Here is a 24,876-nt window from a genome sequence, read left to right as displayed (position 1 = left end):
CGGAGACTGGGGTAGCCTTGAGGAAGGCCCTGCAGGCTGTGTTTCTCTCTTTGGTCTGAGGGCATCTCCTCTGGGGAGGGGGTGCTGTGGGCTAGTGCGAGGAAGGGTTCATGACTGCAATTTATTCCGCCAACCAGATGGTCTCCATCATAAGAACTGCAGGCCACCTCATTTCCACAGAGATCTCAATGGCTCGAAAGACCTAACAGCAATTTTTGTGCCACACGTGCATGGTTACCCTAACTCATCAGAATGAGCAAGGTGTTTAACTGTTGTCAATTTTGGGAGAGGCCAGATCAAAAGGGAGAATCTGCAGGTCTGGCTCTCTCAAAATCTAGGTTCTAGAAAATAAGAAGAAGTCTTTGCATGTATCGTTTTATTAGCCTAAATACATCCTGATACATGGTCAAAATAAGTACATCTCCGATCTCCCGTGGCAAATGCCATCTTATCACCATATTTATTTTTTGAATTATTTAAGTTTATTTTTGAGAGAGAAAGAGAGCATGAGTGGGGCAGGGCAGAGAGAGAGGGAGACACAGAATCTGAAGTAGGCTCCACGCTCTGAGCTGTCACCACAGAGCCCAAGGTGGCGCTGCAACTCATGAACCACGAGATCATGACCTGAGCTGAAGTCAGACACTTAACCGACTAAGCCACCCAGGTGCCCCACCATATTTATTTTTTAAACATCTACCATTTATTGGTGTTTCCCATGTACCTGATGCCCTTCAAACCTTTTATATGTATTACATCACATAAGTCTCCCAAGAACTACATGAAATACATTGCCACTTTGCCCAATTAATAGATCTGGAAACTGAAGATAGGTTAGATAACTCTCTTAAAATCATGGAATCGGGGACTGAAAGGGCAGGAGTCGTTGAATAATACATGTAGAGCCCAAGCTTTCATGCACTGAATCCACAGTGGTTTCTCTGTCTAGACAGATACAAAAGTTTCTCATAACTTAATACAACTCAGAAGTGATATAAATATGCTATATTTTAAATGTTTATGGGTTAAAACAAATAAAAACTTGTATTTTCCTTAAATCACTGAACACACTGCACATGACTAGAAAATCTGCTACTCGAATTGTGAGTTCCAGATGCTGCTTACTGGTTACGTGACACATTTGAGTGGTTTGAGCCTTTGTCTCCCCAACTATAGAAGCACGGATTTCTTGAGGGGGATTCAGGGTAATGTACGTAAAGCATCCATCTCATTGCGGACACGGGACAAAAAGCAGCCATTATTATTATGAGATAATCTAGGGGAAAGTCCTGTGTAAACCAAGCTATATGAATCCAGAGGGTTTCACTATTACTACCTTGGTAAGGATGATGAACGTGTTAATACAAGGCAGCCGAGAGAATCCCAGCACATTCTCCAAGAACAAGGAGAGTGGCTGGGTCCCCGGCAACCTCACACACATAGTATAAATTCCTCCAGTGTCTGTGGGACCAAGGGAACCATCCACTAACCTTGCCCACTCCCGCCAACCAGGCTGAGCGCTGAGCACAACTTCTGCCTGCCTCCGTCCTGGACAAGAATCCTTCTCAAGCGTGAATGTGCTCCTGAATCGATCCTGAGACGTCCCAGCCTTTAAATAAGCCACGGAGGCTGCTTTGGAACAAGTTTTAAGCTCAGTAATTTAATGCAATTATAGCTTACTGCCATTTTTTAAAGCCTGGAAACTGTCCATGGGTCTTAATTGCCAGACCTTTCTGGTTCTTACTTTTCTCCCTTTGTAATACAGCAAACTGGGACCCTGGGAAGGTGCTTTCTCCCAAGATCTCACATTTCCATTACTACTTCAGGGGGCCCCTTTAAAAGAAGAGGAGAGGTGTTAATGAGGGTGGTAATGGTCTCTAAAAAACCGTTTCTAGTCTCCAGTGCCCTTTAGAAAGTCAGCATTAGTGTGAAAAGAGCTAGGGGTATAAAAAATTCAACAACTCCTAGGGATAGAAGCTTTGCTTCCTCCAGCCAGTGACACCCCTACTCCACAAAGGCTGGACTGGTGTTGCAGGGAAATTTTCCATTGCTGTCCCTTTGCTCAAAGTCCTGTATTTGGATTGTTGCGGCTGTTATTTCTTAAAGTAATGTACCTGCCCCAACTGGACCCACTGAAAGTACCCCCGAGTGCTAGCCATAGAGCACCTGCATGGGAACCATCTCAAACTGGATGAAAAGCAGATTCCAGAGTCCCACCCCAGACCTAATGAACTTACGGTAGTTGGCAGGGATCAAGAATCTGCATCTCTGCAAAGCTCCCGGGGGATTCGCATAAACACCAAAGTTTGAGAACAACCGGAAAAAGAAATGACGGACGCCTACTTCCGGCCAAAAGATCCAAAATGCTCAGCAGGTACTGCTTACTAGACTACGTCACAAACACATGAAATCTGTACTCAGGATCTGTGCTTGACTCAACATTAAAGGAACCAAAATAAATGTGTGCCAGAGATTTATTGGGTGACATTTCGAAAAGAAGGTGAAAAGAACACACTGTAGGAGGTTATCTTTATGACCAGGGATTAGAGGAAGCCTTCTCGAGCCAAGCTCTCAAGGTACAAACCAAAGACAAACAGCTGATATTTTTCTGGTCAGCGAAGGACAGGACAGGCAAAGTCAACAAACATGCCAGGCGTGGAGATACTATTTGGCATCTTTAGACCCACATATAAATACCTAGACTATCGACAAGTAAGCCAGGAATACCAACAGGAGAATGGGCAAAGGATAGGAACAGAAAATTCACAGAAGCACTTGTGTGCAGAGAAATGCAAAATGAATTTACAGTGAAACATGACCTTGCACCCACCAGAGTGGATATGAGTGCCTGGAAAACAGAAAGGCAGATTACACTGAACGTTGACAAGGATACACAGGAGCCAAGGACCCTCCAGAACCATTGTGGGGGATTAACCCTGCACAGCCGCTCTGTCAAACAATCTGCAAGGACTTATTGAAATAAAGTTATGCCCATGTATGGTCTATATTCCAGATGCAAAGAACTACACGTACATAAAGTAACATGAACGGGGCTTTCAAGTACAGTGTTAGGTTAAAAAAGAAATGTTAAAGAAAAGAGAGAACATGATCACATTCACAAGAACAGTATCACTTGGGTAAAGTAAACACACACACACATACAAACACAAAAGAGCTCTCTGTGCATGAGTGGAGCGTGGAGAGGGAGAAGACAAACAACGACAAATAGCTTAGCTTATAGTTGAATTACAACAGCAAAAAACAGTGGGCACGGTGCATCTATCTAGAGAAAGAAACTTTAACTTCAGCTACAAGACAAACAACGAACATTTTCCTTAAGTAGGATTTACAGGATCGACTAAAAACCGTAGTGGTCTCACACTGCTGTATTACAGGAGATTAAGTCTTCCCCGGCAAGCCAGGAGCTCACCTCCGAGAAGCCCGCACCCAGGCACATGACTCTGCCGATGGCCCAGGGGGGGCCAGGCTGGTGGCGAGGACGCCTGTGAGGTTGCTGGGAGGGCCCCTCTCCTCCCCCAGTCCAATCCCACTTGCAGACGGTGTGTCAAAGGCGGAGGGGTACCCCGGCCTGGGCTCGGGGTACTGAGATTGCGGGTACTCTGCAGCATGAAGAAGGCAGCCCGTTCTCTGCCTTTCAACTCAGGGAACAGGTTCTGAGACTCTGGTGAGCCCGTCCTGTGTTAGGGCCGCAAGGAGGCACAAAGAAGATGCAGGCCTGGCCCCCGGGAAGGAGTCTTCAAGCTAGTGTCACTACACTACCTATCATTCAATAGTCCTTAATCAATCCTCCGCTGAATACGACAGCTACGCTGAGCGAGGGGACGGTGGAGTATCTGTTCCATTTATGAGATCCTGTATTAAAGTCAATGCATTTATTGAGGGCCTGCTCCATGCAAGAGCTATACAAAGGCATGTAAGAAAACATCCCTGCCTTAATTTGGCAGGGAGAGTAGACAGGAAAAGGTTAATAGGAACTCAAGAATCACAGAAGACAGGCTCAGGAACGCTATTAGGTATAGAAGATTAAGAGCCCGTTAGGGGAGTGTCCACTCCTTCAGCAGACAGAGGGCTGACAGAGACAGGGGGAAACTGGGAAAGTGGAAAGAACAATGGGGGAAGACACAAGCAAAAGCCAAGGTTGAAGGCGAAGGGCCCCTCTCTCTCTGGGACTCTCCCTGCCCGTATTTTTCTCTTTCTCTCCTGGAGGGCCATATAAAGGCATTTTCCTCTTTCATCTTGTACATCATGATCCTAGGAGGGGTCTCCTCGGCTTCTCTTGTTTTCCAACTACCATCTCATGACAAACGACGCGTGTTTCACTCTTGCGTGGAGAAGTATTGTACCAAAATATTAGGCTGGAAAAAAAAAATTAGCACCACAAGAGTAAAAACAAATGATCACCTTTCCAAAGGAGATAATTACCCAGCCAAATGAGATCATCTGCACTGGGAGGGACCAGTCGGGCTTGTTGGGGTGGGAGAATGCCCCTCATTTCTTCCTGGCACAACCTACAATTTTCTGATGGTTTGGGTGATACGCTTTTCATTAAAGTACGGCTTGACACTGTTCTCTCAGTCCCCGGTGACCAGGAGATGAGTGCAATGGCGATATTTTCCCGAGAAGCCCCAAGGTAAATCCCTCTTTTCAAAAAGTGACGGTATCAGTTAGGTCACTCAGAAAAGTGAGGACGTCTGAAAGTCCGGGAGGTGGGGGTGTCCCGGGGACCTTGAAGAATTAAGACGAAGTACCAGTTAGACAGACTAGGGGCTGAGCCAACTTTTCAAAAAATACTTATATTTAAATATAAATTATTAATTGGTTTCCTAGAAGAAAGAGAAGAGTTAAACTCTAACTAAATATAAGGAAGAAATCAGATTTTACATTATTATGCAAAGCAGACACTTTCAATGCAAATACTTATCCATTCAGTAAATTCTAGAATTTATGTCATTGTCTTGGTTGAAAATGGTTTTCAGGACACAGAAATTGCATGTGAGAAGCCCCTGACACCAAAAGAGCTGTTTTTAATGAAAGAATGGATTTTGTAATATGTATGTATATAAAAAATGGATATTAGGGGCTCTTGGGTGGCTCAGTCAGCTGGGTGTCTGACTTCAGCTCAGGGCATGATCTCGGGGTTCGTGAGTTCGAGTCCCGCATCGGGCTCTGTGCTGACAGCTCAGAGCCTGGAGTGTGCTTCAGATTCCGTGTCTCCCTCTGTCTCTGCCCTTCTCCTGCTTGCACTGTGCCTCTCTCTTTCTCTCTCAAAAATAAGTAAACATTAAAAAAAAATTTTAATGGACAATATATATTGTATGTATACATAACTCTGTATATATATGTACACATGTGTATATGCATATATCTGTATAAACATAAAGTAATGCATTTATATATGTAATAAAATAAAGCCAGGTCTTAGTCATGGCCCAGTGAAAATCAGGGGACACGATGACTGAGCTCCAGCCACACCCCCCTCCCCCCGCCCCGAGTGCAGCATGGGCTCCCTGAGGACAGACTGCTCTGATCTGTTCTCCCATTCTCTCTGCAGGCTGCCAATCCCCAGCCTTCTGACCGTGAGAAGTACCAGTCCCCTTCACAAATCAACATGGACAACTCTTCAAATTCGATTCTCGGGTACAAGTTCACAGCTAATTCCTGCAAGAATTTCATTATTAACTGAAGCATAATTTAGAATCTGTGATTGAAATGCCCGCCTGCTACAATCCCCAGCTTTCCTCTTCAACTAGATTACCCTACGGTTGTTGGGAAATGTATTAAGTGCAAGCTAAATAAAGTTACATTTACATGCTTGGATATACACAAGACTACACACGTAGTAGAATGGTATTATATGCTATCTCCCGTTTGAAAAGGGGAAAAAGAAAAACATTAGGTCAATGGCAGACGTAATGCAATAGAAGCTTACAGTCAACAGGATACATGCTTGGGGGCTTTGGAATAAAAGGAAAAGCTCACACAAAATGTGTATTTTGATGGTCATGTGCAAAGTCTGTTTTCCAGATGTTTTGAGCTGTTTGTAATGAAGTTTCTCTTCTCTCTCCCTAAGTCATGTTACCCTGATTGGTGAGAATGGACAGTTTAACTATGTCAAGGCCTATTAGAAATGGCCCTCTTTGACAGTGTCTGGTGCTTTGGGAGGGACACAGAAAACAGGGGTACCATTCACCAGACTATCAACCAGAGGGACCACTGACCCAGAGGCCAGCCCCTTCTCAGCCCATCAAGAGCAGGGTCCCTAGACCATGGTGGCAAATACTTTATGTAAGGGCTCTGAATTGAATGCAGTCTCTTGACCAAGTAGTTTAGGAGTAGTTCTATAAAACAGGTCAGTGGGGCGCCTGGGTGGTTCAGTCGCTTGAGCGTCCAACTTCAACTCAGGTCATGATCTCATGGTTTATGAGTTCAAGACCTGTGTCAGCCTCTGTGCTGACAGCTCAGAGCCTGAAGCCTGCTTCAGATTCCGTGTCTCCCTCTTTCTCTGCCCCTCCCCTGCTCATGCACGCTCTCTCAAAAATAAATAAACATTAAAAAATAAATAAAAATAATCAGCAAAACTAAAAGGCAACCAATGGAATTGGAGAAGATATTTGCAGACGACATATCAGATAAAGGGTTAGTATCCAAAATCTATAAAGAACTTATCAAACCCACACCCAAAAAACAAATAATCCAGTGAAGAAATGGGCAAAAGACATGAATAGACACTTCTCCAGAGAAGACATCCAGATGGCCAACCGACAATGAAAAAATGCTCAACACCACTCATCATCAGGGAAATACAAATCAAAACCACAATGAGATACCACATCACACCTGTCAGAATGGCTAACATTAACAACTCAGGCAACAACAGATGTTGCCGACGATGTGGAGAAAGAGAATCTCTTTGCACTGCTGGTGGGAATGCAAACTGGTACAGCCACTCTGGAAAACAGTATGGAGCTTCCACAAAAAACTAAAAACAGAACTACCCTACAACCCAGCAATTGCACTACTAGGCATTTATCCATGGGATACAGGTGTGCTGTTTCAAAGGGACACATGCACCCCCATTGTGACAGCAGCACTATCCACAATAGCCAAAGTATGGCAAGAGCCCAAATGTCCATCGATGGATGAATGGATAAAGAACATGTGCACACACACACACACACACATGCATGCATACACACACACACACACACACACACAATGGAGTATTACTCGGCAATCAAAAAGAATGAAATCTTGCCATTTGCAACTACGTGGATAGAACTAGAGGGTATTATGCGAAGTGAAATCAGAGAAAGACAAATATCATACTACTTCACTCATATAAGGACTTTAAGACACAAAACAGATGAACATAAGGGAAGGGAAGAAAAATAATATAAAAATAGGGAGGGGGACAAAACATAAGGGACTCTTAAATATGGAGAACAAACAGAGGGTTACTGGAGGGATTGTGGGAGGGGGATGGGCTAAATGGGAAAGGGGCACTAAGGAATCTACTCCTGAAATCATTGTTGCACTATTTGCTAACTTGGATGTAAATTTAAAAAATTAAAATTAATCAATTAGTTAATTAATTAAAAAAAAAACACAGGTCCCTGTTTGATAACATTGCATTTATATGTTAGGATCTCCGTCTTGGTGTTTCCAACCTCTGGATAAGGTAGACCAGCACATTGCTTCGGGATGAGTTATTTAATTTAGTTTTTGGTGAAATGAGGGGGAAAAAAAGAGGTTTGGAAACAAACCCGTGGCTTCTAGGAGGGAAAGCATATGGATGATCCAGCGGTCGCTGCATTTACCCTCCCATTTTTAGCAATGTTTAAGAAGGTATCTTGATGGACAAAGGCCACAGAACACTTTGTTCGGAAGCAAACTGCGCCAGATCCCCGGTCTCTTTAACTTAGCTCATTATATCAAGTGCACTTTCTAGTCAGGCCGAAAAATTGCCTCAATGACCACTTATAATCCGCTTTCCCTTTACACATTTTTCTCACATTTCTTTGTCGAGTCTGTACTTCCCTTCACGGCCATTTGCTCTGTTACAGCGGCACCAGGTCACTGGCTACCTGTCTTCTCTGTCGTCTCTGTAACCCACACCCCTCCGGGACTCACTAAGAGAAGCTGCTTCACAATTCCTAATTATTAACATAATTAACACCTTTTCATTCTAGAACAGGCCAGTAGTCACCTTTCAAGTGCAGCAATTATGGAAATAAGACGTCCAGATGTGTAGGAATTTCACAACTCCACACCCATGAAGTGCCAGAGAAGGCCTCGAGGTTTCAGACCCACTGAAGTATGCAATGATGCCAATTAGGAAGATAACTTGTGTTTATGCGGCGCCGTCCTGCCCCACCAGCCTAAAGCGGCCTATCAAGGCATACAATTACCGGTCACATTTAAAGAGTGACAATATTGGGAACACGAGAGAATCTTTTCAGAAAGGAACATGGGCAGAGGAAACCTCAAGGGCACGTTGGCCCTTCTTTTCCTGTGGAACCGGCTCTCCCGGTGAATCACAGGTGATGGGGCAGAAATGGAGCTGAGGCATCTCCCTTCTTCAAGTCTCTCAGGAAGAGGGACGATACTGACAAGAGATGGAGGCTGGGCATGTCTGAGCCTGAGGCTGGCAAGGACGGTGGGTGTGCCAGATGGTGGAACCCTGGAGGATCCTGGATAGTTTGGGATGCTCACCCTAGGAAGACACACCTGAGCAGGATAAACGTGCAATTCCGAAGCACCTGCTCGTGAATACGATGGGCGGGACGAGGCCCCATGGCAGCAGGTGTGAAAAGATGGTGTTTGCACACTTTGAGTCCACAGAAGGATATGGCCTCTAGAAATGGCCACGTGACCAGCGGTGCCATTGACCGAAAGCCTGTGTTAGGATCAGCGGGAGAGCTGGCCGGCTCCGTCCTCCCCTGCCAGACCACAGACAGAGGAGCACATCCACTTCTGCCCGATGCATTTACGGACAAAAGAGACCAGAAAGCTGGAGGGTCTCACGAGCGGAACGTAGCAGATGTAAGACCCTCAGAGAGTAGAGATGTGACTGCAATAAACAGATGCTTCTGGAGTTGGCCTTATTTTATTGCCAGAGAGCAACATGAGATTCCCTTGGTGGAAGCTGGAGGGCCGAAGTTCCATAGAAGGCATACACGTAAACCCAAGATAAAGTCGTGAAAGGTACTGAGCTTCCCGATATGGGATTTGCTCGAACACAAATGGGACCATCCCTCACAGTTGTCAGGTGGAGGGACTGGTGCCCTGGGCACACAGGTGAGGGTGAGGCCTGTGTCTGAGACTCAGCCAAGGACAGCAGGCCCTGCAGAGAAGCAAATATACGGTGCTAACAATTGCAAGACCATGGCCAAGTTCTTCCGTGGGGTCAGACACACAATCCTCCTCGGTTCCCTGTTCCTTTATTTTACCGCTCAAGAAAACCTGTTTTAATTAACACGGAGTGAAATGGACTTTTCTGTGGTTTGTTCTACGAATTCTGGCATGAAAATTACATGTTCACCCCTGCCACCATCCTGATCCAGAACGGTTCCATCGCCAGAGACGATCCCCCTCTGCTGTCCTCTTTCCCAAACCCTGGTAACCCGTGATCTCTCTCTGCTGTCCCTACAGGGAGGGTGTTCTGAGAGTGTCAGGTAAATGGAATCATACCGTATGTAACTTTCGGACACTGGCCTCTTTCATTCAGCACAATGTTTCTGAGATCCACCCAAGCTGCTGTGTATCAACAGTCCAAATTTCTTTTTTTTTAAATTTTTTAATGCTTATTTATTTTTGAGAGAGACAGAGAGAGGGTGAGAGGGGGAGGGGCAGAGAGAGAGGGAGACACAGAATCGGAAGCAGGCTCCAGGCTCTGAGCTGTCAGCACACAGCCCGGCACGGGGCCTCACCTCACGAACCACCAGACCATGACCTGAGCCGAAGTCAGAGGCTCAGCCGGCTGAGCCACTCAGGTGCCCCGTAACAGTCCAAATTTTTAAACAGAGGGTAAGGAGGGACTTCAATGGGCTAGGATGGCTCCTTTGAAATCTCTGTTTCTTCAGATGTTCTAAACTTTTTTGGCTCTATCTGGGAAGCAGTGAATCCAGTTTAAGGAAATCATAGGAGTTAGTGCCTTTAGTGATCTTTTTCTTACCACTGGTGTTTAAACGGAATATGAAGTCTAAAAAAAAAAAAAACAAAGTCCATGCTCACTATAAAAAACCCAATGTTAGGCATGAACGCATACAAGCATGGCTAAGAGAATGGAATCTTCCCTCTATAGCTCTCACCTTTCCAGGGATACACTATTAATGGTTTGATGCCTATTCCTTATAGACTTGTTTCTAAACTTAGTCATATCTATTCAGTATTCACAAAAATGGGATATTATTATAAACACAGTTGTGTAACCTGGTACCATAAACATCTTCTCCCATCAATACGATATGGTTCTACCACAACATTTTTAAGAACTGCATAGTATTCTATTATACAGATGGACCAACATTTACATAATAGGTCCCTATGGATGAACATTTAGATTATTTCCAAGTTTTCACTAACATAATATACCAATAAATGCCTTTATTTATATATATGTTAGGGTTTTGAACCATTTGAATGAAAAAATAGAGCTCTTCACAAAAAAAGCGTATTCACTGTAAGAGGATATTAGATTTGACAGATGGTGTTGCATTAGGGAACAAAAATATAGAAACATACTGGATTATTAAAATATAAGCACCAGAATTCAAGTTCCCTAATTTGTGTGAGCATGAAGATGTTTCAGATTAATATCACATTAACTGGCCCTACCTCCACAGGCCCTGTGTTTCCTCTTTGGACAGTTAAATGTGTTTCTCCCCTGAAGCTAAGAGCTGTTTCCTGCCACAGATTTCACAATCCTGCTGTCGCTGAGCTTTCTGGACTCAGCGTACTGGAGTCAATGTCAGAGATCAGAACTGGCCAGTACGAGGACGTTCTGCATCTCTAATCCCTACATGCCTATTTCCCCCTTGTTCCATTCAATCAACTTCTGCCAGCTTCTCTCTACCCAAAAGCATCTTGATTTTGCTTTCCCAGGGAAACTGACCCTATACTGACTTCTTTTTATGAGTTTTATAAATTATCTGACGATTGGAGCACATTTGGACATTTCCCAAGACTGGCCACTGCTCACATGCTATCCTGATTCCTCAGGCAATGCTTACCTAGGCAGTTCTCATAGGCAAAACCGCAAAGGTTCGGTGTAACTTTTCTCCTCCTGTTCTATACACCCATCCAGGAATGAGGCTTCAGGGACCAGAGCTGGGCAGGGACAAGCAACGATTCTGTTAAGAGGCAGGTGATTATCAAGGTAAAGAGTGCAGAGTGAGAGGCCCAGAGCCAAGCCACAGACTAAGATGTCTGTTCACCTCCAAGTCACCTAAAAGCTCCAAAGAACCCTCTGCCCCCAGAATTCCGTGGCTTAAAGGACTTTTATGCCCACAATTTCCCTTCAGCAGTTCTGGTCCACCCATGACCATGGAAGGAGTCTGGAGTTCTGGACTTTTGCTAAGCCCTGCTGTTATGCTCACAGTGGCTACCGAGGTCAGAAAGAAAGGAGGAGTGAGGAGGCTAAAGGGATACCAGGAGGAGTGGCCCATCTCTGCCAGTCTGGGAGTGGGGGGGATGGGGGCCGAGGGGGCGGTGTCCCTGAGCTCTGGAGCCCAGCACCTGTCATGTCAGTTTCCCAAAGACTAAAGGGTCTACTCATGTAACATGTGTGTGTATACACACACACACACACACACACACACACACACACACACACACACACCTCCCACAAAAACACTGAACCAGCCTCAGGTCCCTGCTCTTGGGCTATCACCCTTTCAGGCACAGCAGCCATTTGGGTGAAAGAAGGGAGTTACCCTCAGACTGTCTGAGGTATCGGTTAGCTCTGCGGGTCAGGCCTGCAACCATTCATTAAGGGTAAGAGACCTAGTTAGTTCCAAATGCATCAGGCAGGGCTGTCTCCCTGGGGGCGGGGAGCTGCTTTGGGCCAACAATTGAGGAAATGGCAGGGCAATGATGCACATAAGGGACTCGTCAAGAGAGCAGCACCATTTGGGCAAATCAATTCAAACTGGGCATGTGTCCCCAGATTCTTGACAGCTAATCTACTCTAATTATCGAAAGAAAATGGAGTGTTCTTGGGTTAATAATGTCTGCAATTATAGAATAAAACCTGATCCTTAAAAAAAAATAGTAAAAACATGAAGGAAAATGTCTACCTACGGTTATTCTTAGGCTTTTTGTCTTCTGTCCACATCTCCAACCCCAGGGTAACAAAAGTGTCACAAAGTCATTGAGGATCCCTCAGTTTCTCCTTTTTTCTATATTTACCTACACATTTTCTTAAGCATTTTACAGATTCAAAGTAAAAATGAACATTTTCTCTGCATTCCACCTTCCTCCTCACTCACAACATTGGTGCCAAATGTGCAACTTCGGAAGCTGTTGGAGACAAATTTCTTAACACTTTGTTTTCCCCGTTTGGACTTCATGAGAGTTCCCCAATAATTGCACTCATCTGTTTGACTCTCAATAACTTCAGATTGTTCCTTAGTGTCTTATAAGGAATAACTGATCAATAAATACTCAGTAATACAGAATGAGTAGACATATGATTAAAGAAGAAAATGCACCAAAATTATAGCCAACAATTTATCCGGGATTATGGTATAGTTTTTCTTTCCTCTTAAATGTCTTTCCAAGTTTTCTATCAGTTAAAATAAATAGCTTTTAAAAATAAAATAAGATAAAACAAAACGTAAAGATGTACCCACATTTCCATTTCAAAGCTGATCTATCCCAAAAGCCATCCATTACAAACCCAAGCTGGGGCCATCTCAACATGTGTCAATTCCAATCAATCGTTCACATGATTAAAAAAAAAAAAAATTCTCGAAGATAGTCAAGTCCCAGCAAGAATTAACTTGATTGCATCATGGATAATGACACCAGTGGTGCAAAAGGACAGTATTTAGAACATCCCATCTTCCCAATGACAGTCTTGGTTGGAAGCCAGGACTAAGCCTGCACTACGCCGCTTGGATGGCCAGATGGTATGGCAGGCAAGAGAGTTTAAGATCCTTTCTTTAACAAGGTTGGCACCAACCTTTAACTTTAATCAATCTTTAAACATACTTTCTAGTCATCTCATCTGGAATTTCTGAAACATTTTTCAAGCACAGCGTTATGCACGGAGATCCAGAAGGCAGGTGGATAACACACTTCTGAATAACTTAAGCACAGCCGTGACAAATCCAGGCAACGTGCGAAAGAATCTTTCTAGAAGGTTCCATTTCAGACATCAGAGAGATGTCATCGCCCTCTGTCACTGCTGCAGTCTGGAAGGGCCTGTGTGGAGGAGGGGGCCCCTCAGCTCCCCCTGATATTAAGTTAGCTTAACACCATCCAGAGATATTTTGGATCAATTCACTGAATGGAATCATACAGACAAGTGTAAGCTGGATAATTTCAAACTGCAAACTGATCGCCAGTGGGATCCACAGAAGTCGATGCTACAACAGCAAAGCCTGACGGTGCACACGGCCTCCACAGACACTCGTTCGCAGAGGGGAATTCGCAGAGCTCACAGAAATGAGCTCTGTAGTTCCTGCTCATTTCTGTGACTGTGAGACTCTCCACATCCTTTTCAATGGGGATGCATCAAAAATCCCAGAAAATTTGGTGCAGAGAGGTTAGATACACAATCCGAACAGGGGGCTCTATGTGGGGCATGTGCTTGGGGAAAGAGCTGAACTCAGTAGATGTTGCCACCAGCCTTGGCCCGCGTTCCTCTTTCTTTGTCTTGGTGTCTGGGATTTTTTTTTTCTTCTAATTCTGAAATCTTTCCTATCTTACCTAAGGGTAACTAAGAATAGTGCCATCTTATGATGATTTTTATTTTGGTCTAAGACAGTTCTTGCAGCTTCCTTCTGTCATCCACGCAGGGTTAGATATGAGCTGTTTCACTTTCCATCTGTTTGCTACACAGGACACAGAGCCAGGGTTGGCATGCTGGCTATTCAGGACAGGAACGGTGTGAAATAAACCAGGATTGGCAAACCTGGTGGCTCCTGAGGAGGCAGCATTAAGGATTCCGGCTCCTGGGCACCATGACTGAAGACTGTGATTCGGCCGTTCTGGGGCCTTCAGGACTCCGTAGCAGCTGGGCCATGGACCGGCACTTGGAAATTCCTGATCTAAATGGAATACTTCGTGCCGTGTTACTAATGCTTCCAGGCCTGGCTTTCTCACTTTAGCGACCAGGGGCTATTTATTATAAGATGTTACGATCTTGAGAGGAGAATACAAGTTCGCAGGACAGGACAACTCAGGAAAAACCCCACACGCGCTGGCAAAACTGAGGGTAGGGAAAGGTCACGTTTGCAAAATTGCTTCTTCCCCTCTCCTCCTTTATTAGAAGCGTGTTGCCATGGTGACGTGAAGCGGGCTGAACTTGGAGGTCCGTGAAAGGCGCTGCAAATTGGAGAAGGCTTCACCTATAGGAACCGTTGCTAAAATTATTTTTGTGAATGGAGTTGAGAGGCCGCCCATCTACTCCCACGGGGAGGCCTGTTGAATCTCTTGAGGGTCCTTCCACTGGCCACTTGGCTCTTTGTTTCCCTCTGTCGTGCTGAGGGCATCCCAAGCCTTGGCGCCACAGAAAGAGCGTCTCATCTGATATCCTGGGTTCCTTGCAGCTGTACATTTCTGGACCTCTACAGTGACTTCGGGGCATTTTTTAGGGGTTCTTTTTCTGTTTAGGGCATGAAAATGTAGAAATATAAACTCATATATAGAGAGATGTACTTTTCAAATTGGTGCACCTGCTTTAAGCGTCTTTAGAGGTTTCCTGCTTGTCCATAAAGACACAGAACAGTGAGGGGCGTCTGGGTGGCGCAGTCGGTTAAGCGTCCGACTTCAGCCAGGTCACGATCTCGCGGTCCGGGAGTTCGAGCCCCACGTCAGGCTCTGGGCTGGTGGCTCAGAGCCTGGAGCCTGTTTCTGATTCTGTGTCTCCCTCTCTCTCTGCCCCTCCCCCACTCATGCTCTGTCTCTCTCTGTCCCAAAAATAAATAAAAACGTTGAAAAAAAAAAAGACACAGAACAGTGAGCCGTGGGGAGCAACCCGGATACAGCTCGGAAGGTGCTTGTCGCTCAGCCCTCCTCCGCTGCCACCCCTCCACTTCCACGCACGCTCCACGGAAGTCCCCTTGTGTGGCCGCATATCATCTAAACAAAGAACCAATTCTGGGTCTTTGAAGTTTACTGCCTAAAGATAGATATCTGCGATGTATGTATTAATAACGAGAATGGATTTGAAGGTTTACGGAAAAGAATTAACTACATATAGTAGAAAAAAAAAACGAAAAGAAAAAGTTTCATGTTTAATTAACTTTTGTTTTAACTCATCCTTTGAAGGGGGTGCAAATAAAGAAGACTCAGACAGGGGCGCCTGGGTGGCTCAGTCGGTTAAGTGTCCGACTTCAGCCAGGTCACGATCTCGCGGTCCGTGAGTTCGAGCCCCGCGTCGGGCTCTGGGCTGATGGCTCAGAGCCTGGAGCCTGCTTCCGATTCTGTGTCTCCCTCTCTCTCTGCCCCTCCCCCATTCATGCTCTGTCTCTCTCTGTCTCAAAAATAAATAAACGTTAAAAAAAAAAATTAAAAAAAAAAAAGAAGACTCAGACAAGGAGGGAAGGAAAAACTGAACAGGAAAAAACGACCGGGAATCTGGAATGTCATGGCTAGAGGGGAAAGGGACAGTCAACATGATGGCTCATTTCCATGGGATCAAGAAGTTAAGGCAGGATGAAAAATTGTTTCTGAAATTTACTTATTTATTTAGAGAAAGAGAGTTGGGAGGGGCAGAGAGAGAGGGATAAAGAATCCCAAGCAGGCTCCATGCTGTCAGCACAGAACCCGATGCGGGGCTTGAACCCACAAAGCTGTAAGTTCTTGACCTGAGCTGAAATCAAGAGTCAGACGCTTAACTGACTAAGTCACCCAGGTGCCCCCAGGGTGAAAAGTTCTAACGTAGAAGGTGAAAGAAAGGGCGACAAAGGTAAATTGATATTTATATGAAACTGCTGGTTATACAAGTGAGAGAAACAAAACCTGGACAATTCTAAATGGATTTTTAAAAGGTGCTTTTTTTTAAAATGATAGCACCCAATTATTTCTTCATAATAATGTTCTTATGCAAGACAAGTAGAGCGGATAATTAAATCATGAAACAACAGTATTACATATACTCATTAAGAGTGGAGTCTTAAGTTAGCTTAATTTGAGTCAGGAGCTAAGGCACAGGTCTTTAACGCTGGTTAACTTCACAGAAAGACGACCTGTGTGTAAAGAATCACATTTCCTGACTTGGGACTGAAAACCTGGTGTCAAAAGTAATCAGCAACTTTGAATATTTATCAATCCATATTTTCATGTATTTAATGGATCCCTAACAAGTAAGGTAAGAATATCTTCACCTTTGCATCATCAAGTTTAATGAGATTGGAAATTATTAAAATAGGTCTTGGTGGTAGCTGATGCTTCTTGGGAACACCCTAAAAATGTAAGAGATCGTAAGACAAAATGAAAGTCTTTTGCCCTTTGTAAAAAAAAATCACACCACTAGTGATGCAAAGGCATAAGAAAATTGGGGCCTGTGCTGAAGGTAAGCAAAGAACTATTTTGCTAAAGAGCGCTGTGCATAATGTTAACCTACACCATGGAATTGGCTACTGCAAGACGGGTGTGTCCCAAAGGCATAAAATTTAAGGGAGTCGGGCGTCAGAAGTGAGAGGGCACAAAGAATGTAGTGGTCTTTGAGCCTCACTGACTCTGTCATCTGAAATCATTTCTTATTTTAGATATTTAAAAACGGCCCATCCCAAGGCTCTAAGGAAATATGCAAAGGGTGGAAAGGAACACATCGACATGAGGTCACCCAATACGTGCTTGTAAACAAATACTTCATCGGAAAACAGGAAACACAGCGAACCTCTTCTAGAACACGGCTTGCTGGCAGAGAGGGATGCCCGAGGGGGTGGGGGGCGGGGCAGGAAGCACCAGCTACGTCAGCTGACTGCGTATACAGTCTCTGCCACGCAGAACATGAGCGCAGCTTCCACCCAGACTCTCTCAGCTCGTCCCGGAGACCAGGCGGACTGTTCGCGGGAAAACCACCACGGTTGCCACTGGAGGAAAACACTCTCTGTACAAGACAGAACAACCGGCAAGAGCTCTAGGAAAACGGGATGCACCGAAGGCTCCTCCATATGAAGTCCAAAGCCAGGAAAGGATGGTGTGGTTGAACTTCAGCCCCTTCCGAAACTTCCTCCAATGTTACTGGAGTCCAGCTTAGGAAAGCGAGTGGTGAGAGGGGCGTGCCTTGGACTTCTGTCCTGCGTACCTTGTGCACTTGCGCAGACATTCACTTCTCCTCCCCAGCTTTCGAGATCAAGGAGTCAATGCAGGAGAGAACTTGCTGGGAGAGGCAGGTGCCGGGCTGACTCAAAGGAGCAGGAGAAATTGCAGGCCAGTCAACATCCACTCCCCTTTACAAATGCCCACGGTCAATCCCTCCTTTGATGGCTCCGCTAACCCCCTCAGGTAGGTCTCCAGCACCGGCACTTACAGAGCCTGGCACTGGCTGGTACCCGGCAGGACTAGGCTCCGGGAGGCAGGAGAGGCCATCCACCCCGACGTCCGCACATGGCATGCACTGCACGGAAGCCATGGGTTGCAGCCCCACTCCCAGTAACTGCCTGTAGTGCCGTGGAGCTGTCTGAACCAACCTGGCGCTCTGCTTCCTCATTCTGGGAACAGGGAAAGGGCTGCACTGTGGCTCCAAACCAACATACTGAGGAGGCCGATGATATGAACTCTGTACGAGGAGTGCTCTGCAAACCAACATACTAAGGGTGTTGATGATATGAACTCTGTACGAGGAGTGCTCTGCAAACCAGTATACTGAGGATGCCGATGATATTAACTCTGCATGAGGAGTGCTCTGCAAACCAATATACTAAGGACACCGATGATACTAACTCTGTATGATATTAACTCTGTACGAGGAGTGCTCTGCAAACCAACATACTGAGGACACCGATGATATGAACTTTGTATGAGGAGTGCTCTGCAAACCAACATACTAAGGGCGTTGATGATATGAACTCTGTATGAGGAGTGCTCTGCAAACCAATACACTAAAGATGCCAATAACATGAACTCTATACAAGGAATGCTCTGCAAACCAATATACTAAGGACACCGATGATATGAACTTTGTACAAGGAGTGCTTTGCAAACCAATATACTAAGGGCACCAATGATATGAACTCTGTATGATATTAACTCTGTATAAGGAATGCTCTGCAAACCAATATACTAAGGACACCGATGATATGGACTTTGTACGAGGAGTGCTCTGCAAACCAACATACTAAGGACGCCGATGATACGAACTTTGTACGAGGAGTGCTCTGCAAACCAACATACTGCGGACGCCGATGATATGAACTTTGTACGAGGAGTGCTCTGCAAACCAATATACTAAGGACGCTGATGATATTAGCTCTGTATAAAGAGTGTTCTGCAAACCAATATACTAAGGGCACCGATGATATGAACTTTGTACAAGGAGTGCTCTGCAAACCAATATACTAAGGGCGCTGATGATATTAGCTCTGTACAAAGAGTGCTCTGCAAACCAACATACTGAGGATGTCGATGAAATTAGCTCTGTACGAGGAGTGCTCTGCAGCCCATGCTCGTCAAATCTCTTACTGCGCCATCACACCATCTTTCTACCTGTTTCTCAGTCCTGTTTTCTTGATGGGGAAACTGAGGCTTAGAGAGAATGCATGTACATAATGAGTCAACTGCAAATCCACATCTTACTCAAAACCCCGATGAGGACTCCATTTTTATTTCGAACTTTACATTTCTGGGCTCTGAAAGTGCTACTATACGGTGTATCTTTCTCATGTTTATTTAAAAATAGAGGCCCCTGAATGGCTCGGGCATGAAGTGTCTGACTCTGGATTTTGGCTCAGGTCATGATCTCACGGTTCATGGGACTGAGCCCTGTCTTGGGCTCTGCACTTAACGGCACATGGAGCCTGCTTAGGATTCATTCTCTCTCTCTGCCTCTCTCTCTCTCTCTCTCTCTCTCTCAAAACAAACAAACAACCTTAAAAAAGGCCATTTTGGTGAAATAAAATGGATGCTGTTTTGACAGGCTCCTTGCATGGCTGGGGGCGGGAAGGAGTTCAGGAGCAGGAGTCACCGCCATCCCCCTCGGTCACTGCTGCAGGCTGGCCTGTGTGGAGGAGGGGGCTCCTCAGCTCCCCCGTCCCGCAAAGCGGGATGAGGGAAGGGCTGACCACCTGCGGGGCAGGTCACCACTAACTGCTCTCTGCCAGATGGGGACAAAGCGCACGCGCACACACGCACACACACAGTATTCCGGGGTCCCACGACCCACAGTTCACGATCGTCATCACCACCAACTGAACCTGCTTGACACGTTACAGTTTACAACGCACCCTTTTCGTGGTGAGCTGAGATGTTGCGTCCTCATTTCGAAAGGTGGGATTTTCAAAGCCACTCAGCGGCCGAATCAGCCTCAACCACAGACAGTTCCTCTCCCACTGCGTGGGCCCTGGGCTCAGCCCTCTGGGTCTGCCGTCCTGATAGGGATTCCCAGGATCTCGGGCAGCTCTGCGATGAGGGCACAGAGAGAGCCCTGGGGAGAGTGCGTGAGCCTCTCTGTCCAGCCTCGTCCCTGGAAGCCGGAGGGGAAGATGAGGGGCTAATCAAGTTCTCCGAGCCCCACACTCTCTCTTCTCTCAAAGGCAGAGAGCTTTCTCGAACGGAGCAAAGCAATTTCTTTGCCAAGAGAGCTTTCATGTTCACCTTCAGAACAGCATTTCTGCCCTGCAGAGAGCCAAAAAGAGGAACACCTTCCCCGAAAGAAAATAAATAAGGAGAGAGAAAGTATCTAGGGCCCCAATTTTCCCCCAATAGGATCTGAGTGCCTGGCACCTGGGATTCAGTGTCCCCCACCTCTCCCCCCACCCTCGGCCCCCCAAACAATGACGCAGGTGTGGGGAGGCTGCTGCAGAGGCCGACAACGTAGCGCGCTCCCTCTCTAGCACCCCCAGGAGAGTCCCGGGTGCTGGAGAAGAAACGCCACCCCTTAGTTTCTGGGTTACGTGGGGGCCTTAGGAGCCGGCCTTGCCTGTGAGTAGCTCTCTTGATGTGAACACGTCCCACAGACCACCCACCCCCCTCCTAAGACTCTGCAGACTGCCGCTAAAATGCCAGTGTGATCAGACAGAATAAAAACCATTATGAGGGGCGCCTGGGGGGCTCAGTCGGTTGAGCATCCGACTTCGGCTCGGGTCGTGATCTCACGGTTTCGTGGGTTCGAGCCCCGCGTCGGGCTCCGTGCTGACAGCTCGGAGCCTGGAGCCTGCTTCGGATTCTGGGTCCCCCCTCTCTCTGCCCCTCCTCTGCTTGTGCTCTCTGTCTCTCGATAATAAATAAACGTTAAAAAAATTTTAAAAAACCATTATGAAAAAAATCCTAGTCGCCGGGATGTAACGTACCAGGAAGCCATCGAGTGCCCGAGGGGGACTCCAGGGAAGAGACACCATGTACTTTGGGAAAAGAGCAGCGAGGTAGGGGTGCCCTCCGTGAGCAGGGACCCGGGGTAAGGTTCTGGGGGACACAGCCAGTCCTCTGCCCAGTGCCCTCGGGGCTCTGTGCGCCCATCCAGGGGCCTGCCCCAGCGGCTCGCGTCAGGGGTCCGCCTTCTACCAGTCCCGGGGGGCTGCAAGTGCCTCGGGGTGGCTTGGGCCCATCTCTGAGTCGGAGGACACGTGTCAAAGCCCAGTCCCCTGGTCTCAGGTGGGGACAAATGCTGAGGTGAAACTTATGTCCAGTGGCCCCATGGAATCAGAATGAAGGCAGCCTCCGTGGGACTCTGCCTGAGGTCCCACTCAAGTTTGGCGTTCGCCCCTTCCACGCCCCCCCACACCTCCACCACCCTCCTTACGAGCTTCCCCCGGGAGCACTTCCTCAATAAACTACTGGCACCCAAATCCTCCCCTCCAGGTGGGCTTCCACAGGACCCCCCCCCACCCCCCACCACCAGGGAATGGGGCTCCCCTGATGAGGCAGGGGCCAGACAGTTCTATATCCACTCTTCAATTTCCACTTCCGGCCTCCTGTAGAACAAAGCTGGGAATTATAGCTTAGAATCTAGAATTGTCCGTGCAGCTGGAGGAAAACGGCCCCTTCTGACACAGCAGCTTTGCTTACTTGTGGATTTAATCAAATTCATGGCTAAGGACTCATCTGGTGCCGTTGCCTAACACGTGTGGGCAGAAGGGCTGGAAACGGCTGCTCTTTTTCTCCACAGTGATTAGTATTATTTGCATAAATCTGCAGAGGCACTTACCACAAAGAAATAAAGTGTCCACCTAAGCGGCGCATGAAAATCAGCATAATATCAACCAAAAGAGGAGACTGGAAAGGAAAGTGTCGCCAGAAACGTTAGCTTCTCCATCTTCATTCTTCCCCTTTAACACTGTTTGCTGCTGCGTATATCACATTTGCATAATTAAATCGCTGGGAGCTTGTGTTTTAATTTGGATGCAAAGTGTGTATTATTTCGGCTGTGTAAAAAAATATTTGATGTCTGATTGAGTTTTTGATGCTCACTCTACAAATTACCAAAGACAGAGAAATAGTTTGGTTTTTCCATTCCCTTCCCTCCCCGCCCCCCCCCCCCCGCCCTGCCCCAAGCTATTTGACCATGAAGAGTATAGATATTACTAGAAGGTTATGGGTAGACTAGTGCACACAGATTTGGGCCTTGAAGGGGCCGTGGGGCGTAGGGGACGCGCCCCGGTCAGCCCGCCTGCGTCCCAGGGTCTCACTTTGGCTTTGCCACCAGTTTGCTGTGTGATGTTGGGTGGGGGCCATTTCTCTCTTTCTCGTTCAGTTCGAGAAATATCTATGGATGTCTACTCTGGGCCAGTAAGGGACTAACGAGATCTACACTGTCCAATACGGTAGTGACTAGCCACATGGGGCTATTTAAGTATAAAACTAAATTAATTAAAATTACATAAAATTAACATTCAGTTCCTCAGCTCCACCAGACACGTTTGAAGAGCTCAGCAGCCACCTACAACGATGGTTACTCTATTGGACGGTACAGATCTACAACATTTCCAAGTGGAGAAAGTTCCACTGGACAGTGCTGAGCTAGATGGTCTCTAAGGGTCCCATCTTCGTCTCTAATGTGCTATGATTAAAATGATACAAAAATGAGCCCAAGTTCATACTGGGCTTTGCAGCGCAACGCTGAAGCTTCTGCCATTTTATGGGTGTTCCCCGGGAGCCCTTTACAGACTGGGTGGGGCTGAGGGGCAATCACAGGGGACAGAGGGACAGGTTTCTCCAAATTAGGGCCTCCCAGGAGGAGACAGGCATATGCACAAACAGTTCACTGGTGTGGGGGCTAAGAATGGTTCCTAATCTGAGTACAGGCCGCCTCAAATTTCCAAACGGAAGCCCGTCTGTTATGTCATCCCACTGCTGGGCGTAGCCCAGGCCGCCGTCATAACTGCTGTTCCGTCTGGATCACGTTCTTCAGCATGTGAGTTAATTCTCCCACCAGTGCTGTTATTACACCATCAAGGTGTTAACACAGGCAGGGCTATGTTTCAGCATAGGCAGCAAGAGAAGAACAGGAAGACTGAACTGGGGTTTACCTTATATGGCCAGCCCCTGGGATGGTGTGAGAGTTTATGTTGTTTTTCAACAAATATTCACTTGGGTTTTGCCATGTGGCTTGAGGTGGCCTCACAGGGTAGAGATGTGTCCCATCTCCTTGATCTTGGGCCTGAGCATGTGACTTGATTTGGCCAACGGGGCGTCAGTGGACGAGACACAGGCAGAAGCCTGGAATGTAGTCGCATGATCGGTTTGGACTCCTGTGCTTCACTAGCATGAAAGGACCCACTTCTGGCTGGTTCACTGGCCTTGAGGAGTGGAGCCGAGCTGGATCCACCCTGTGGGCGGGCCGAGCCTACCTGAGCCTAGCCTAGATCGGTGGAACCCAGAGAACCTGCAATCATATGATCAAGAAATAAATGCTTATTGGTGCAACGCGACGAAGCTCAGGGTGGTTTGTTACGTTATTACGTTATTGTGTTATGTTATTGTGGCAACAGCTGACTGTGACCCATGATGCGAGAAGGGAGGGCCAGGCCTGGTGTGGGGAAAGGACACGGTCTGAGGCTGTGATTTGGGGAAGTAACTGAGCTCTCCTGAGGAGCTGGTCTGGCAGCACCATTTTAAGCACGGTGAAGACAGACCAGGTAAGTTATGACAACCACAGACCCGCATGGACCGGCAGAAGCCTGCTCAGACCAGAACAGCAACTCAAAAAGGGAAACGTGGATGTTGAAACCACCTCTATCACTAGATTATAACTTTGCTTTCTTTATTTAAATGTTTGTTTATTTTGAGAGAGAAAGAGGGAGAAAGAAGGGGAGGGCCAGAGAGGGGGGAGAGAAAGAATCCCAAGCAGGCTGTCAACGCAGAGCCCAAGGCAGGGCTTGATCTCACGAATCGTGAGATCGTGACCTGAGCTGAAATCAAGCGTGGGACTCCTAACTGACTGAGCCACCCAGGCGCCCCCAGAGCTTTGGTTTCATGAAAGACCTACGTGCCCCAGCAACCCTCGTCAGGCACACTATTTGCCTCTGCTGCAAATCTGTTGTAACTGTAAGGGAAAGGGGAAGCTGAAACTAACCTCCTTCCTCAAAATCTTCGTTTTGTGATCACCAGAGACCCCTGGGCACAAAAGCACCGGCTCGTCGCAGTGTCTACTGTAGGACAGACCCACAAAGCCACACAGGAATGGCAGCCATGAGCTGGGACAAACGACACCACAGCCATCCTGCAGGCTCTGTGGGAGGAAACGCCGCTAAGTGGCCCCACGTCCCGCGAAGGATGATGTTTGTCTCTCGGAGGATCAACACGGGCAACTAGACGAATGGCAGCGAGGTACTTGAGGGTTTGCTTATGCTCTTTTAGAAATGAAACAGACCCTGAAACCTCTGTAGAACTGTCTCCCACAGCAGAACGTTCCCTGAACTGTTCATAAACAAATTTTGCCATATTAAAAGCCAAACAAGCACAAAATTTTAGCTGATGTGTTTCACTTGGGCGATTCGGGGAGAAAACAAGTTTGAATATGGTTTGTGCTAAGATGATGGCTTCATAAAGTTTCTCTGCCCCCGTTTGAGGGCTGGGTCAGCGGTGAGTACGGAATCATACGGGGAGCGCGCATTAATGAGCTAAGGGCCGAGAATCAAATTTCCCTACTTGCGCTGTCGTGCAAGGGGACAGGCTAATGCGCCCAGTCATATCCGAAATGCACAGCCACGGGCTCCTTCACAGCCATGGGCAAGCGTGCACAAGAGACAGGAAGAGGCCTGCCCGCCAAGCTGCTGGACTTGCGCTACAATCGAATGCTTCCATGCCGCGTCTCTGTGGAGCCCGAGGTTTCTACTAGATTTCCCTTGTCTACGTTGCAATCAAAGCTGATTTAGGGGCTCCTAATAATTAGGATGTTGCTACTGTTATTAGAGCTAACGTCATACAAGAAATACGCAAGCAGCCCCTGCCTAATAAAGAGCCAGATGAACAAAAAAGCAAACCACCGAAGGGCTGTGGTCTTGTTTTCATGTGAATCCTCACAGGTTC

General features: G+C 46.7%; 1 protein-coding gene and 1 long non-coding RNA gene across 3 annotated transcripts in view; one reads left to right on the top strand and one right to left on the bottom strand.

Moving 5' to 3' along the window:
• Positions 1-24,876, bottom strand: part of ULK4 (unc-51 like kinase 4) — a 592,138-nt gene that overhangs the window by 58,053 nt on the left and 509,209 nt on the right. The window lies entirely within an intron of this gene.
• On the top strand, positions 3,597-5,839 carry LOC122492118. The gene is made up of 2 exons (XR_006299546.1): positions 3,597-4,648; positions 5,570-5,839. It is a non-coding gene; the product is annotated as an uncharacterized LOC122492118 (long non-coding RNA).

This window comes from Prionailurus bengalensis, chromosome C2, assembly GCF_016509475.1.
Source record: "Prionailurus bengalensis isolate Pbe53 chromosome C2, Fcat_Pben_1.1_paternal_pri, whole genome shotgun sequence".
Lineage (NCBI taxonomy): Eukaryota > Metazoa > Chordata > Mammalia > Carnivora > Felidae > Prionailurus > Prionailurus bengalensis.
This window is presented reverse-complemented; position numbering and strand designations above follow the sequence as displayed.